The sequence below is a fragment of the Bombina bombina genome, chromosome 5 (assembly GCF_027579735.1).
Source record: "Bombina bombina isolate aBomBom1 chromosome 5, aBomBom1.pri, whole genome shotgun sequence".
Classification (NCBI taxonomy): Eukaryota; Metazoa; Chordata; class Amphibia; order Anura; family Bombinatoridae; genus Bombina; species Bombina bombina.
This window is the reverse complement of record NC_069503.1, coordinates 246,479,423-246,498,797: the sequence shown is the minus strand read 5'-3', so window position 1 is coordinate 246,498,797 and position 19,375 is coordinate 246,479,423. Positions and strand designations below refer to the sequence as shown.

Here is a 19,375-nt window from a genome sequence, read left to right as displayed (position 1 = left end):
TCACCACGCTGGTATTGGTATCGTATTGTATACAAAGTTTAAGGTTTCCTAATATAACGCTAAGTGTCATTACTTACCTGAGCTGTATTACAATGAATTAACCTCCTCCTTGTTGGTCAATATTGCGTGTGTGTTGGAACATTGTATATATATTTTAGAGTGTTTGTGTGAGTGCGTGAAACTTAAGGAAAGTTACTTGAACATTACTTTATCAAGAATTAATCTTTATCAACTCATTACTTATCCTGAATATAAAGGATTTTTTCTCATTTTTTCTTTGGTCATAATATTAAGGAATCATTGCTTATATATTAGAAGCTTAATAAGTTTCTCACATAAGATTTACTATTATCATTCATAGAGGTATAATCCATACTTTTCATTTCAATTACTAAAAGTAAATGCTCACCTTGTGCATGCTAGTAGATTAAGTTATATTTACTTGCTGTTTACAAGAAAAGAGCTACATTCCATTTATTTTATTTTTTATTATAAATCTCTGAAGTTTAGTGAGACAAAATTATCACAGAATTTTCAGGCCCAAAAAATAAAGTTTTTTTTTATTTGGAAGATGGATCCTAATGAAATTAAAAATGAATTTTCTAATATTCATCAGAAATTAGAATATCTTGCTAGAGCCTTAACAGAGGTACAAACTGAAAATAAAGCTCTCAAAATCTTAATAAAAGATTATATGTCAGGGAAAGAAGCAGGAATTGCTGAACCTCACATACAATACCCACAACCATTTTCTGGCAAACGCAGCGAATTCAGGGATTTTAAAAGTGCATGTAAACTTCTTTTCTCACTTAGACCTAAAACATACCATAGTGAAAGGATAAAGGTCTGTACCACTATATCCTTCCTACAGGGGGAGCCACGCTCCTGGGCCAATAGATTCTTTGAAAGTGAACATTCAATATTGGATTCGCTTGAAGAATTTCTTCTAGCTATGACTGCCTTGTATGAGGATTCCCACACTCAAATAACAGCTGAAAATAAATTAAGATCTATGAAACAGGGGAAAAGAAACATTGAAGAATATATTACTGAATTTCAAATGTGGATAGATGACTCTCAATGGAACGAGATCAGTTTAAAGAATCAATTCAGATTGGGTCTCTCTGAATCCCTTAAAGATGAATTGTCACGATTAGAGATGCCTGACACACTGAATGGGTTGATGAAATTAAGCACCACTTTGGACCGAAGGTTACGTGAAAGAAAGGCTGAAAAAGCTTCCTATGAAGTTGTGCCCAGACGTTCATATCCCTGTTTTACAACCATGGAAAAAGCTGTTTCAAACCAGGTTCCTATGGAAATTGGAACTATAAGGGGTCCTCTAACCCCAGAGGAAAAAACTAGACGTAGATTAGAAAATCTCTGTCTTTATTGTGGACAAAAAGACCACTCCGTCACAAATTGTCCATCTCTATTGAGACAGAAAAAGGGTAAGGGTAGTTTCAATCACAATATTTTTCACATTTCTCAAAACCCCCATCTCACTCTCACCTTTTCTTTACAGTGGAATCAGAAAAAAGTGCGCTCTAACGCTTTGATTGATTCTGGGGCGTCAGGAAACTATATAGATATAGCATATGTTAAGCTCAATAAAATTCCAACTGTTGTCAAGACACATCCTGTTTCAGTTAAACTTATTGATGGTTCTATTATACAACAGGGCCCCATTACTCATCAGACAATCCCTTTACTCGTAACAACTGACCAAGGACATTCCGAATATATTACTTTTGACCTCATACCTATCTACATGCATATTATTATTTTAGGTTTTAACTGGTTACAAATACATAATCCTCATATTGACTGGTCATCACCACAAGTAAAATTTGACTCTGATTATTGTATAAAGACTTGTTTTCCCTATCAGGTAATCTCTACTATAGAACATGAGCTACCTCAAATTTATCAGGACCTGGCAGAGGTATTTGACCTCAAGGAGGCAGAAAACCTCCCACCACATAGGGAATTTGACTGTCCCATTGATTTAATACCGGGATCTCAAATACCACATGGTAAGATTTACCCTCTTTCGCAAGAAGAATTGGTATATCTAAGATCATATTTAGATGAAAACTTGCGAAAAGGGTTCATCTCACACTCAACATCCCCTGCTGCTGCAGGATTGTTTTTAGTACGCAACAAAGATGGGACAATAAGACCTATTATTGACTACAGGGCATTGAATGAAATAACAATTAAAAATAGGTATCCTTTACCTCTCATACCAGAGTTACTCGAAAGATTAAATGAGGCCACAATCTACTCGAAATTAGATCTAAAGGGCGCTTATAATCTTATTCGCATAAAGGAAGGGCACGAATGGAAAACCGCGTTCAGAACCCGCTATGGTCTTTTCCAGTATAACGTAATGCCCTTTGGTTTAAGCAATTCTCCCGCAACCTTCCAACATTTTATCAACGAGATTTTTCATGATCTAATGGATATCTGTGTCATCATATATCTAGATGATATTCTGATTTATTTGAAATCTCCCATAGAACATGAAAAACATGTTAGGTGGGTTCTTACTCGTCTCAAGGAGCATAAGTTATATGCAAAGCTAGAAAAATGTGTTTTTCATGTCTCTAAAATAAAATTTTTGGGTTATATAATTACCCCAAACAAAATAGAAATGGATCCTGAAAAAGTAGCCGCAATTAAAGACTGGCCTAAACCCACTACAGTAAAAGCATTACAGCGATTTATTGGTTTCGCAAATTATTACCGTAAATTTATAAAAAACTTCTCCTCAGTGATAAAACCATTAACACAATTAACTAGTATAAAACAGCGCTTTAAGTGGTCTGAACAAGCCCAGAAGACTTTTGATAGTCTTAAGGAAATGTTCACAACAGCTCCAATACTAACACTGCCTAAATTTGATCAACAGTTCCTGTTGGAAGTTGATGCATCTAATACAGGCATAGGGGCTGTTCTTTCCCAACAAAATAAGGAGACAGGTGAAGTTCATCCCATTGCGTTCTATTCAAGAACGTTGACTTGTGCTGAAGCTAACTATAGTGTTGGAGACAAAGAACTCCTTGCTATTAAGTGTTCTCTAGAACAATGGAGACACCTACTAGAAGGATCAGTAATTCCATTCCTTATTTATACTGATCATAAAAATTTAGAATACTTAAAAAAGAATAAGACTTTAACAGCTAGACAAGCAAGGTGGTCACTCTTTTTAGATCGCTTTAACTTTCTAATAACTTATAAACCTGGGAGTCAAAACACAAAGGCAGATGCACTTTCTCGTATTTATGAGTTACTTCCTCATGAACAACCTAACTTCACTATCCCTCCAGAAAAGATAATAGGTACTTTAACACCCTTAGAAGAAGAGATTTACACTGCTCTAAAACATGATTCAATACCATTACAAAATTGTTCCAAAGATCCTACTACAGGTCTTTTCTATCATGAAGAAAAGTTATACATACCTGAGAAAATAAGGTCTTCCATTCTCACACACACCCATGATGACACCATATCTGGTCACCCAGGGATACAGAAAACCATTGAACTTACCCGTCGTAAGTTTTGGTGGCCAGGGATGAATAAATACATTTATGATTACGTCTCTAGGTGTGAGAATTGTGCTAGAAATAAAATTGAACATAAAAAACCCATAGGGTTACTTAGACCTCTGCCCATTCCAGATAAACCATGGAGTACTATTGCCATGGATTTTATAGTGGAGTTACCTGCATCACAACAATATAACACTATCATGGTAGTAGTTGACCATTTAACAAGACTGGCTCATTTTATTCCACTTAAGGGATTACCAACTGCCATGACTACAGCCAAAGTATTTCTTGATCAGGTTGTAAGACTACACGGTTTACCCTCTAATATTATTACTGATAGGGGTACCCAATTCACCTCTTCCTTCTGGAGATCTTTGTGTAAGTTACTGAAAATTGATCATCGCTACACAACTGCTTTTCATCCTCAGACAAATGGGTTGACAGAAAGACTCAACCAGACCATTGAACACTTTTTACGTTGTTATATTTCACATTTACAAGATGACTGGCTAATTTACCTTCCTATGGCTGAATTTACTCATAATAATTCATTCTGTTCCTCAACCAAAACATCCCCCTTCTTTGCAACTTATGGGTACCATCCTAATACTATAACCTTGTCCCACAAAACAGTGAATTCCCCTTCAGCTTTAGATTTTTCTTCCAAGCTTCAAGATCGATTGAGAGTATTGAAAAAACATCTAGCCGAAGCTAAGGAATACCAAAAGAAATACTATGATCGGAAACATTCGATTGGACCTGAATATAAAATAGGTGACCTAGTATTACTCTCTACTAAAAACCTCAAACTTCAGGTCCCTAGCAAGAAACTGGCTAACCAATTTCTGGGACCTTACCCTGTGGAACAGATAATAAATCCCAATGTGGTCAAGCTCACGTTACCCAAGGACTACAAGTTTCATCCCACCTTCCATATTTCATTATTGAAACCTTTTGATTCAATGACACACACGACAGTTGATCTTCCGCCTCCTATCTCAGTGGATCTTCCAGAGGAATTTGAAGTTGAATCAATACTGGATTCTAGGATTCGACGACAAAGATTAGAATATCTCATCAGATGGAAGGGTTATGGTCCAGAGGATGATTCCTGGCATCTTCATTCAGAAGTTCATGCCCCTCGTCTGGTGAAGTCATTCCATCATCGTTACCCCCTTAAACCTGGTCTGGAATCCCCGGGGGTGATTCCCTGAGAAGGGGGGGATGTGATATCCCTTTAAGACTTTCTGACTATCAGCACTTCCTCCTATTTAAGGAAGTGCTTTTCCATTACTCAGTGCCTGAAAATTAAAGTGGATTCTCTCATCCTGTGCTACTGCTCATTCCAAGCAGTTTACTTTTCCCTTTCAGGTCTTAAGTATTTTTATTTTTGAAGGCTGTTTGTATCTCAAAGTTTGCTGCACTTCTTTCCTGATTCCTTTTGGACTGAGACTTCTAATCATATTCCTACGCTACCGGAACTCAATCACACGCAGCTGAAGCCGCACTCACACAAGCTGCTACCGGAACGCCGATCTCTAATATTCTCCGGTTTAGTACTTACTCTGCTGTTAATTCCGCTCTCCACGCTTCATCATCGTTTCTGGCATAATCTGATCTTATCACCACGCTGGTATTGGTATCGTATTGTATACAAAGTTTAAGGTTTCCTAATATAACGCTAAGTGTCATTACTTACCTGAGCTGTATTACAATGAATTAACCTCCTCCTTGTTAGTCAATATTGCGTGTGTGTTGGAACATTGTATATATATTTTAGAGTGTTTGTGTGAGTGCGTGAAACTTAAGGAAAGTTACTTGAACATTACTTTATCAAGAATTAATCTTTATCAACTCATTACTTATCCTGAATATAAAGGATTTTTTCTCATTTTTTCTTTGGTCATAATATTAAGGAATCATTGCTTATATATTAGAAGCTTAATAAGTTTCTCACATAAGATTTACTATTATCATTCATAGAGGTATAATCCATACTTTTCATTTCAATTACTAAAAGTAAATGCTCACCTTGTGCATGCTAGTAGATTAAGTTATATTTACTTGCTGTTTACAAGAAAAGAGCTACATTCCATTTATTTTATTTTTTATTATAAATCTCTGAAGTTTAGTGAGACAAAATTATCACAGTACTGCAACCTCAGTCAAAGAAGGGAAAGGCAAAAAAATGTGATCCATTACTGGAGGTATGTAAAAGTTCACCTGTAGGGCTATACTTACCTCTAGCGTGCTGGAGAGACGCACTAATGCCAACGCTTTTGAACAGAACCCAGGCTACGCTAATAGTAAGCTTAGCCTGTTTCGTCCCTGATAGAATCTGAATGCATATGTCTAATTGTAACTAAGGGGTATCTTGTTTTAATATGCTTAAATTTACTAGAATACAAATGTATAATAGTATATATTCTTAAAACAAGAGACCATTATAAAATTCATGTAAAAAAAAAAAGGGCGCTATCACATCTATAACGCTATACACTGGCCATAATAGAACTAGCAAAGCAAATGAATATTTTTAGATATAGTTAAATCATTTAAGGTTAAAACTTCTCACTTGTTAAACACCTTTGAAAACGTATGAGTTTAAATCTTTTAGTCTTAAAATGGGATCTATATATTAATAAATATTGTTTGGCTATGAGCACCACCTGTGTGTATTTGACAGAACAGCTTTATTGTTTTATTTTATTTCTAAAATATATGTTAATCATTTTATTTGAAATGATGTGAAAAAAATCTGTACCAGCTGCTAAATAGAAGCACATTCTGAAAAGGTCTAAAGAGTCTAAAATGTGCATTTCAGCTTTGAAAAGCATTTTTTTTTTAATATGCGTAGATTTAAAAGAAAAAATGCTTCTAATAAAAAGGTATCAGTATTTTATGTACATGCTAACATAATAATGTTTCCTTTCCTACATGCAATCTATTTGCCAAATGAATGCAATGGGATGTTTTGTCATTCATGATGTAACAAATAACTCCCAGGACTTTGGGTAGTATAAGTTGAGATCCCCCCCCCCCCTGGTATTTCCATTTTGTATTCTTCTAACACACACACACACATTTATAATCAATATAAACATACAATTTAAAGCTAATTTTCCCTATAAACGTATATTGAAGTCTAGTCCGAGTGTCTTCATTTTCCTATAAAATTCATGAAAACACAAACTCATGATCCTATTCACATTGCCACTGAAAGTATCCATTGGGTTATTTTAACTCCTGAAGGCACAGATTTTCTTAATAGTGTGCTGTTTGTTAAAATGTTGTTTTCCACAATATTTGTACTGTGACATATAGGCCTTCATTTATCAAGCCGTGGCTGCTGCTTTATAGGCCCAGCGTTTCAGGCTCGTCTGAAAGGAAAGTTAAGAGGCCATAAAATTGGAATCCACATGGATGCATCTCAGTTTTGAATAGAAGCATTTTTGTAATATATGTGCATTAGCTAAACAGCTTCTTCTTAACCCCTCCACCACCTAAAATCATCATGATTCGATATGATAGGGATGATTGACAGCCCCTGCTAGCGGTTGATTGGCGCCAGTGAGTAGGGGGCCGCATTACACAAGCATTTTTGGTGAAATGCTTGTGCACTGAGAAATGCAGACAGCCTGCAGTGATGTCCTGTCTGCCTGCAGTGATGTCCAGCGGACATGATTCGTTACAGCAAATCCTGTACGCTCAACAACTGATAAATGGAGCCCATAGAAATGAAAAGCTTTGTGTAAAAAATAGGAATAAGGTAATCAATGTACTTAAAGGGACATTAAACACTAAATAAATGCTAGATAGAATGATGCATTCAAAGAAAAGATTGGTCTGAGAATTACATGTAGATGTATGTTTAAAGTTTCCTTAGTTGTTTAAATATTGACAAAAGGAGTGTACAGTTTTAGTGTCTATAAAACAATGGGAGCTGCCATGTTGTAACTTAGGTTACGTTCTCTCCCATGGCCAAATAGAGACAGATATATATATATATATATATATATATATATATATATGTCACTACCGTGTGCAGCCAATGACAGTGCAGAATATGACAGTGTTCTGATCTTCCATTTCTATCAGGAACTGAAATGCTCACAATTTCAGAATGGAATTACAGGAAAAAGGAACAAAAACAATAATGAAAGCATAATGCATACTTTTTTTTATAGATATGATTTATCATTTGATATTACCATCTCAAAGTATTAAATGTCCCTTTAAAGGGACAGTATACACTCATTTTCATATAACTGCATGTAATAGACACTACTATAAAGAATAAGATGCACAGATACTCATATAAAAATCCTGTATAAAACTGTTTAAAAACGTACTTAGAAGCTTTCAGTTTAGCTCTGTTGAAAAGGCAGTTGGAAAGCCCACTGCAAGTGGGAAATAAGACACTCCCCCCTCCCCCTTCTTTTGCATATGAAAAGACCCTTTACACAAACAGGAGCAAGCTGGAGTAGGTAGCTGACGGTATTCTCATAAAACTTTGGGGCTTGGTTAGGAGTCTGAAAATCAGAATAATGTTATTTAAAAATAAGCAAAACTATACATTTTTTGTAAAAAAAAACTTTATGGGCTTTATAAATAGATCATCTACAAAACATTTATGCAAAGAAAAAATGAGTGTATAATGTCCCTTTAATCTACATGTGAAACAGCGAACCTATCTGCTATGGTTTCATATAGATGTAATGTAATCTGAATACTTCTCTTAGTGCATAAAGGTAGATTTCAAAATAATAGAGAAATGTCTTATGAATGATTTCCAGGCTCCATTACAGGCCTATTTTTTTTTGTTAAATGGGCATTCCAGCCAAAATTGGAATCCACATGGATGTATATCAGTTCTGAATAGAAGCATTTTTGTAATATACTTGCATTTGCTAGGTTTTTCAAAAGTGTAATTAAGTTTGTTAATTGCTGACATGATACAAGCTAGACATGTGCGTTTCATTTTGTTCCGAATCAAAATTCGGACGAATTCGCCAAATTCGGAGATTCAAATCAATTTGAATTTCCGAATTACCCTAGCAACGAAACTAAACTAATCCGAATACATTTGTAACAAATAAATTCAAATTTGTTTGGATTTATTCATTACATTCGAATGGCCATGGACTAATCACAATTCAGTATAAAAATTAAATTTAGTGAGATTTAGTAAGATAGAACAGTGAAATAATTCAATTTGTGTAACTTGGAACCATCTGAATCAACATAGCACATACCAAACTTCCGAATTTACGAATCAAATCCGAAACGAATACATCCGAATACATCCGAATTTATTTGAATCTGAAATGAACACATTTAAATGTATCCAAATTCGAGTCGATACGAAATTCTAAAAAATCCGAATCGGTCCGAAACATATTTTTCCGCTGTTCACATTTCTAATACAAGCTCTATTGGCACTCTGAGAAGCTGCAGTTTTAAAATGATGGTGCACTGAGAATATCTAGATATTCTTCACATGCATGTGCAGATAAAAATATTAACAGTGATAACTTTTACTTATAGTATTTTTGCCAATACATGTATTTTTCAAAGATGTTTCTATTCAAAGTTGTAATTCAGCTATGTTCATTTAAATTGTGACCGGAATATTCCTTAAAATGAAAAATAAATATGTTTTTTTTATCAAAGACTGTAAATCTACTTGGAAAAACACCCTATATATAACAGTCTATGTTATATGGATCTAAAAAAATTTTAAATGATTGTTAAGAATTTAATAGAAATTATAGAAATGTATTTTTTATTTTTACACAAAACACTAATGTTTAAAGGGAGATGTATGTCAGTAGTAAGCTGACAGGGTCAGAGAGTTCAGATATGCTAATAAGATATTGTAACTCTTTGGACCCCATGTATTAAAAGGCGGATGGACTGCTTCTCAACAAAGCTGTCCGCCTGCCTTTGATGCATGCGGGCAGCGGATCTGTTGATCCGCTGGCCCATATGTATCATTACACATTTGGATGAGTGTGTAATGCCCGCTCCTTCATTCACATGACCAATCTTACGAGTGAAGGGACTGTCAGTCACCGAGAGCGAGCAAACTCTCTGTGCTTTCTCTCCACCAGCTCAGAGGTGGCAGAGAGTGTAACAAGCAGTGTTCTAATGATTCCTGCTTCTTAAATTGCGGAAAGCAGGCTCACATATGCGTACCTGCCCCGCAAGGACTCCAGAGCAGCTCTCGCTGCTTCGTACATGAAGTCCTTAGTGTGTTTAATATGAAATACTTAACATTTGGGCAGCTGGCAGTGAGATTAACTATATGCCTTCTAAAATTCCTTTTGCTGAGAGCAGTGTGTGTCTTACCTGTGAGAAGAAAGAAAGTAGAAAAACTTCTGAGACAAAATTACTGTAGGAATTCAATAGTCTTTACCATACAATTGCATTCTTGCAAGCCTATTATAAAAGATATATGAGCAAAACAAATACAGTGTGTCTTCTGTTTACTTTTCTGTAGTTTTCCCTGAAACCTGAATAAGCAAGACAAAAAATGCTAGAAAACCTTACACGGGTGCAACTGTTTAGTTTAATGCTGTTTTAGAATTGCAAATGAGGACAGGAGGGAACTCAAGATAATGCAAAGTCTCTTAAAAACAGAGGAGCCAAGCAGTAAAACAAGAACTGTCGAGACAAGTCAATATGTGAACAATATAAGTTGAAGTCTTACCTCCTAACCTTTGAGATTAATGCAAGAGCAAAGTGTGTCAGGAATCGAACAACAGTATGGACATTCTTGTTGCTACTACTACTTGTCTTAGTGGCAAGACCTATTTGAGGTTATTAGCCAAGAAGGGATAGCAAACTATAAGGTCAGAATGTCTGATAGGAGAAATGAAAACACTACCATGTGAACATATTCTCCTAAAGTGAAAATATCTATTTAAAAAAATAGATATCTATTTAAGTTAAAGACATTTTAAAAATGAAGTCAGATATTTGCTTTTATGTTCTGTATAGGATCAAATAAATATTCAATTATATAATTAAAGACAGTAAAGTTACAGTAAAGTTAAAACCTGAATAGATTCCAGAGGCAAAAAAAAGAAATACATGCAGAAAGCCCCCTAAAAAAAAAGAGATAAATTCTGCTGTCTTAGTGCCAAAACAGGATGGTTCTCTGTATTTTTGTAATTATTTCCTGAAACGTAATGAGTGTTCTAAGATTCACACATACCCTATGCCTAGGGCTGACAAACGTTTTGGAAAGCTATCACTTGCCAGATTTCTAACCACATTTGACCTCACAAAAGGGCATTGGCAGATTCCACTGACACAGAGTTAAAAAAAGGGAGTGCAGCTTTTGTAAATCATGGGGCCTTTACCTGTACACTGTTTTGGAATTTGAATTGCATGAGGCCCCAGCATCCCTTTAATTTTTTTTTTTAAAGCTTTGCAAACAGCATTCCAGAATGCATCAAACCTATTGATGATCTGGTCATCTATACCCGTTTGGGTGAATGAAAAGGTTTACTGAATTAGACAATTGTTTATGGTAATAACTTATTGTCAAATCTCATTTTGTCATAAATAATTAAAGCTTAATTTGTAAGTCTAATATTATTTTTTAAAAGAAAGTCTAAATTGAACACAAATGGCCCCATGTTCTTAAGGACGGATGGACAAGGATCCCAACTTGGGAAACTGCTCACCCATCTTAGCTGTGACACTGCCCATAGTTACTATTGCACAAGGATTTCCTTGTGCAGTGCCACCCCCTGTTCTCGTGCTACCAGTCACTTAGGAGCAGGGTCTTTTAATCACCTAGAACAAGCAAGTTCATATGATGTCTCATTGTAACTTGTGGTAAAAAGGCTCACATGACGGAGGTTGCAATGTGATGTCTCCAATGCAGTCTCTGCTAGTTTGTACATGGAGCTGGAACATTTTAAAAATGGTTCTTGGATTTGTGAAGTTAAAGATGATTATTTTGATTTTGAAAGTGAGAGTAAGTTCAAAATTATGTTCAACTGGTCTATGAGAGAAAAATGCATTGGCTGCAAAGGGATACTTCTAGGATATTTTTAGCTGACCTGCCCACAAACATAAAAAACAAACAATTAAAAACATAAAAATATTTAAGCACACGAATACCCATTTTTAGCAAACAAAAAATTGTAATTTATTTTAAAATGTTATTTTAAATGCAACACAGAAAAAAATGCCTTTAATATCATTTTAAAGATGCATATTGATCTCTACTTCAGTGCTAGCTAACCCCAGCACGTTACTACTTTAAAGGGACATGATACCAAATGTTGAAGCACTTGAAAGTGATGCAGCATTTCTGTAGAAAATATTGCCTGAAAAACTCAATATAAAAAGGAAGATATTTAGCCTTAAAATTTCCTAAGTATTGACACCTTATTGTAAAGAGACTTTAAGCAGACAATAAGGATACTAGTCCTGGATCCTGCAAGGGAGTGTGCCTCTGGCATGTGCAGGCACAGTCATGCTATTTCCCTATTCAGTTTAAGGAAGTTTACTAAGAAATCTCACAAGATTTCAATGAAATTTCATGAGATCACAGCAAAGCAAAGCATGACCTCAGCTCTGCTGATGCTGATTGGCTATTGTATTTTCTTTTTTTAACTTGCATTGGGACAGTAGCTGTGGTATAACTTACCAGAGCACTTACTCTTGTAAGATGAAGACATTTTGAGGTAAAATATCTTCCTTTTGTACATAGAGATGTTCGGGTGATATTTTCTTGCCAGCTTTTTACAGTTATGCTGCATCACTTTTAAGTGATTTAGCATAAGGGTATTATGTACCTTTAATAAGAATGCAGCTAAATTCCAACCAATTTAAACCCAGCCCCAGTTACATATTATAATACAGGCAATGTGCAATCTTATATTTTATCTATGCAGGTTGTTTAGTTTACATTTTTCAAGTCAGGAAAGCTTTTAACAAATTTCAGAATGGTTTTGAGGTGTCTCACTTTATGTTGACATAATGTCCAAATTAAACTTTTAAGAATCAGGCGTAATTGTAAGACACCTTTAAATTCACGTCTCTTATCAAATTTACTCTCGCTCTCTCTCTTTTTTCTATCCTTTGTACATATCCTCAGCAATAACAATGCACTACTGGGAGCTTGCTGGTGATTGTGGACTACGTAAAGTACATGTTTCTACTTATTGGCTCACCAAATTTGCTCAGCTAGCTCCCAGTAATGTATTGCTGCTCTGAGGCTGACTTTAATTATCTGTTAAATCCCAGTAAAGGTGCCAAACATGTAGTTATATGCAAGCAATAGTGCAATCATAACATTTATATGTTTGTATTTTAAAGGAGCATTGCATTTAATTTCAATGATCCATAATAGAGGACAGCATTTAAAGCTGGTTACTTTTAAATAGAAACAAATTATTTTAATGATAGATTTTTTTCCTACTAATTATCTGAAGTACCTGTCAGTAGGGATGGGTGAATGTTTTGCAACATTCGAAAAACGGCACGAATTTTAACACATTCGTTCGTTTGTATACATAACATTCTAACATTCGACTTTCGAATGTTCAGTTTCGAATCTTATGATTACATTCAAAAATATTCTTTTAGAAAAATTCAAATTTAGATTTGTAATAGTATTTCTAATGCTTTCTATAAATGTAATATTCGAATTATGCAATATTTGAATTCGAAAAATTTTAATTTATATGTTTGTAATAGTATTTCTAATGCTTTCTTTAAATGCAATATTCAAATTATGCAATATTCTATATAGAAACATTCGAAATTATATATTTGTATCTATTATGTATCAATTTACTAGATTCCCTCCCTACCACATGAACTATTGAACTTCTGAATAGTATTTGTTAAATAGAATGTTAAATTCGAAATTTTGAATGTGGACATTCAATATAATTATAAACTTTCGAATTCGAAAGTGACATTCGAAAACTGTAAATAGCATTCGATTATAGAATTTTTAAGCACATTCGTTCTTATCAACATTCGGATTTATAATTCGAATTTCGGTAATAACATTCGTTCTAACATTCGAAATTCGAAAATTTACACATTCGCCCATCCCTACCTGTCAGTCAAGGAACATACGGAGGAAGTAACTATTAACCAATGATCATTAGTAGGAAGTACACCACTGAGCAAGCTGTATTAGCTTCAATTATAACAACTTTCACTTCACATTTTATCAGGAAAACACACTGTTCAATATGTTTAAATTTTTCCCTTTGGAGCAGATGAAAACTATTGTTTGAGTACAATGTCCCTTAACCATGTTGCATTTTAAAGACATTGCAGGCTATCTACACTGAGTATTGTATGATTGGTTGATGTTATACTGAAGTATGTGTCAGTTATCCCACTGTACTCCTCTACCTTTCCCACTTGCTACACGCTTAACGTTCTCCTACATAGTTCACTTACTTATATAACTAATGTATGAATACAGCCATAGGTACCAATATGTATGCTTTGCAGCTTCGTAAAACTTTTTGAGACAGGAGGCCCCATGTATTAAAAGGCGGGCGAACAGCTTCTCAACCTGCGAAACTGTCCGCCCGCCTTTGCTGCATAGGGCAGCGGATCTGTTGATCCGCTGGCCCGTATGTATCATTACAAACTCTGATGACTGTGTAATGCCCGCCCCTTCATTCGTGTGAGTGAAGGGACTGTCAATCATCGAGAGCAAGCAAGCTTTCTGTGATTTCTCTTCGTCACCTCTGAGGTGACAAGGAGTGTAGGAAGCAGTGGTCTAATGACCACTGCTTCTTACATTGCAGGAAAGCAGGCTCGCATATGCGAACCTGCCCTGCAAGGACTCCGGAGCAGCTCTTGCTGCTTTGTACATGGAGCCCAGAGAGGCAGTCTTTATTCTATGAAGTAGAATATTTACTTTTGAGAAAAAGTAAATGCTAGATTTCATATTTGGGGTTTCCTTAGTATTTTGTGGGAAAGCTCATTATACATTGACCACTTTATATAACTGAAACAAGTTTATTCAAATTATAAAATCCATACAGGTCGTAGTAAGTCAGTTGAATGATACTTTATATCTATCTATCTATCTATCTATCTATCTATCTATCTATCTATCTATCTATCCTGGTTATCTCTTTTGGGTACAAGTCATGTGCATAATTAAATAGTCTAAACCAAAAAGTAGTAATAATAATTTCTTTCTTTATAATATATATATTAACTCATAAATTGATGAGACACTTTATATTTTTGGTAAAAGGGGATACATAGGTTTATAAACCTGTATAATTAAGTATTTCTCTCTCTGGGCCTAATGATCAGAAACTTGTCAGCGTTAAGAGAAATCATTATATTGCAAAGTATGAGTCTCAGAACAAGCTAAAATTTGCTTTTCTTAAAATATTTGAAGGACATCTTTGTACTGATGAGATGTCTTAGATAATCTTGTCAGAGTAGAGAGCGTTAGATTTTGGTACATGTTACGAATTACCCAGCATTTCATGAGGATCAGGTGAAATAGTTGTGGGTTTTCTTGTTCTGTTGTGTGCTGGATAGCAAGATCTTTTCTTTGCTGTGCCTGTGTGGACAAATGTCACTTAATTTTTTATTTACAATGTAATGAAACATACACGTTTTTGGTGCTTGTTTCAAGTGGTTTTCAGTGAAAATTGTCTTAAGATTTGGAGTTTGCCTAGATTGTAGGAGGGTTGAGATAGGAAATTTATTTCAGTGGCTGTCTATGAGGAGAGTTAGTTTTAGGTCAATGGCAATTTTCCCAAGGTGCTCTAGTTGGGGATGTAAGTGACAATAAAGGGTGCGCTGCTACTTTCTAGCACAAAAAGAACTAATGAAAAAACAAAAGATTATTGCTTTTCCAATGGTTAGCAACCATCTTAGGAGCAGCTTCTTTTTGTCCAAAATGAATTTGCACCATATGAGTCTGGCCCTACCTCAACAGGACAGCCTTAATATACCAGGCAATCTCTCACTGAATGAGAGACATTGCTACTGTAGGCATACGTTTTGGCCTTCGGTGGGCCTTATCAGTAAGGTGCAGTAACATTCTCTAAGCACTCTGGGTATTAGGCTGACATCTGTTTTTCCACTAGGTGATGGGCTGAGATCTGGTTTCCCATCATCACTCTTAGGCCACAAAGCGACAAGATATTCAAAAGGGATCTGTCGTGATGTTGAGAAAGCTGGCTAAATATTCCAAGTGGCTGACATCAGTGTTTAAAGGCATCATCACCGAGAGGTGCTTTACTATACATCACAATTGGTGGCGATGCTAATGATATGTTCCAAGCATCATTGCCACCTACCTTGACAATGTAAAGTAAAGGATCCCTTATATATATATATATATATATATATCAATCACTCAACCAAGTAGATGTACAGCAGCCTACAAGAATAACCCCTCATATGCCATAACCTCCCATTACCCCACCACAATAAATTCTACACTATTTAACCCCTAAATCACCATTACCTCCACCGCAATAACCCCTACACTACTTAAACCCTAAACCGGCATTACCCCCACTGCATTAACCACATACACTGCTTAACCCCCTTAGAGCTAAGCCCCCAAGACCCCTATCTGAAGACCCCCTAAGTTACAAAAAATAAAAAACTACCATTAAAAAAAATAAAAAATAATAAAAATAAAAAAATACTATAAAAATCCCTATCCTAAAACCAAAGTACCCTAAAACCCCCCCCCCAAAACAATTATATACTAAAACTAAAAAATCGCACAAATAAAAAAAACCTGGAGCATTGACAAGGGGTACTCAGGGACTTACCCTTTTCTTTTTTTTTTTTTTTGCAGTGATGCAGATAAATAAAACATTCAGGGCTAGCGTATAAGTGGAGCACTAAATTATCGTGGGCGCACAATAATTAACCAGAAATTACAAGTGGCTGATTATTTCTACAGCAAGCTCTGGTTAATTTTCTAAAAGTTCCCAAAATGCCCTCAAAATACGGAGCATTATAGTTTTTTATTTTAAAAAAAATGTAGCATTTTAAAAAAAAATACAAAACAACTGCACTAGGCAGTTTTTTGGGTCTTAAGTTGGTGGGAGTGGGGTGTTAGAAATAAAATGGCACTGAAAAGTGCCTTTACATTGTGGTCAAGAGAACTGTGTGTTCGAAGTTAATACATGTGTATATGCTTATATTCTTTGTTATTATTATTATTCTTTATTTATAAAGTGCCAACAGATTCCGCCGTGCTGCCCATTGGGTACGAGGATAAAAGTACAACGGAGAAACAATACAATAAAAGACAACATTTTACAGACAAATACAGGGGGGATTGAGGGCCCTATTTTCGTGGGAACTTACAATCAGGATGTAGGGACTGTAAAGGTGAGAATGATATTAGTGAGGAGATAGATGAGAGCAACTGTTAGGTTAGTAAACTTAATTTGTTAATGAGTCGGGTGATAGGCTTCCCTGAACAAAAAGGTCTTTAGGGAATGTTTAAAGAAGGAGAGGTTAGGGGAGAGTCTGACAGCTCAAGGAAGTGCATTCCAGAGGGTTGGTGCCACACAAGAGAAGTCCTGTAGTTTAGAATGAGAGGAGGTAATGGTAGAGGACGCAAGGAGCAGGTCATTGTTGGATCTTAGAGGGCGGCTGGAGTATATTTGTTAAAGTTTGAGGACAGGTAGGGTGGGGCAGCATTGGTGAGGGCTTTGTAGGTCAAGGTGAGAATTTTGAATTTAATTCTGCTGTGAATGGGGAGCCAGTGAAGGTGCAGCAGAAACGGAGCATTGAGAGAGGTGGATTAGCCTGGCAGATGCATTTAGGATGGATTGAAGGGGAGAGAGGCGGGAGAGAGGGAGGCCAGTTAGCAAGTTATTACAGTAGTTCAATTCGGGAAATTACCAGGGAGTGGATTAGCAGTTTAGTACTTTCATCATTCAGAAACGGACAAATTTTGGAGATATTGAGTAGTTGGTTTGCGGCAGGATGAAGAGAGCAATTGGATGTGGGGAATGAAGACTCCAAAGCAGCAGACTTGGGGTGATGGGGAGATAGTGGTGCCGCCAACACTGATGAAAAAATTAGAAACTGTAGTAGAGTTAGAGGGGGTGATTAGAAGTAGTTCGGTCTTGGACATGTTTATTTTTAGGTGGTGAAAGGCCATCCAGGAGGAAATGCCAGATAAGCAGTTGCTGATGTGAGAATTGACAGAAGGAGAGAGTGCATGGGTGGAAAGGTATATCTGGGTACATTCAGCATAGAGGTGGTAGTTGAAGCCATAGCTGTTGATAAGTTTACCCAGTGAAGAAGTGTAAATAGTGAAGAGTAGAGGACCCAGGACAGAGCCTTGAGGTACTTCAACAGACAGAGGCAATGGAGAGGAGGAGTCACCAGAAAAATAGACAGAGAAGGATCTGTTAGAGAGATAAGAGTGAATCCAGGAGAGGTGTCAGGGTTCTAGGAATCAGACTGAGATGAGAAGTGCAAACATAATCACACCTTTATTAATAACAAAAAAATAATAAAAAGTCCACAAGTCAAATAACAAGCCAGGAGTCAAAACCAGAACTGGTAGTCAGATGAGCCGAGTCAGGAGCCAAAGCGAATAGTCAGACGAGCCAGAATCAGGAACAAGGAAAACAGCAGAGTCAGGAGCAAGCCAGGGATCAGGAACCAGGAAGGACGTCAGACAGCCAGGTAATACACAGGAACTCTCACAAACAGGTCTGAGGCAACGCAAAGGCAAAGCATACTGAACTGAGTCCCTTTAAATAATAAGTGATGACATCACAATTCTGAGACTGCATCCTGTCTCACACAGATGATGCACACCAGTCTGGCCATAAAAGGAAGTGCAGGAAATGAGAAGCATTCCCCACAATGCACCATGGTCAGCAAGAGAGGTGAGTAAAATGGCTGCCAGCAGCACATGGCAAACAAAACAGGGAAACAAACCCTGACAGTACCCTCCCCTCAACGACCCCTCCCCCGCAGGAGGACAAAAGGCTTATTGGGGAAACGGGCATGGAAGGCACGGAGGAGGGCGGGAGCATGAACATCAGAGGGAACCCAAGAATGCTCCTCTGGACCGTAGCCCCTCCTGTGAACTAAATACTGTACACGGCCCCTGGACATATGAGAGTCAATAATGCTGCTGACCTCATACTCCTCATGGTTGTCAACAAAGATAGGATGGGGACGAGGCAACACAGTGGTAAACCGATTACAAACCAATGGTTTCAAGAGGGAGACATGAAAAACATTGGAGATGCGCATTGCAGGAGGAAGGTCAAGAGCGTAGGCCACAAGATTGACCCGTTGGAGTATTCGAAAAGGACCAACATAACGGGGAGCCAGTTTATTGGAAGGCACACAAAGGTTCAAGTTGTGGGAGGACAGCCAAACTCTCTCACCAACCTGGTAGGAAGATGCGGGCAGACGCCTACGATCAGCCTGGAACTTTTGGCGCTGCATAGAACGATGAAGGCAATCCTGAATCTGCACCCACGCTGAATGGAGTTGCTGGAGATGCTCCTTCAAAGCCGGAATACCCTGAAACATGAATGAATCAGGCAACAAGGATGGTTGAAACCCATAATTCGCCATCAACGTGGATAACTTGGAGGAAGCATTAATAGCACTGAGCAAACTCTGCCCGAGGTTTCGGTTCAGACCAATTATTGTGGTGATCTGAGACATAGCAACGGAGGAACTGTTCCAGAGCTTGATTAGACCATTCCGCTGCCCCATTGGATTGAGGGTGATATGCCGAGGAGAAGGAAAACTGGATCCCCATTTGAGCACAAAAGGAACACCAAAATCTGGAG

General features: G+C 36.8%; 1 protein-coding gene across 1 annotated transcript in view; it reads left to right on the top strand.

The window, feature by feature from the left end:
• GPR158 (G protein-coupled receptor 158) overlaps positions 1 to 19,375 on the top strand; it is a 734,480-nt gene that overhangs the window by 73,682 nt on the left and 641,423 nt on the right. The window lies entirely within an intron of this gene.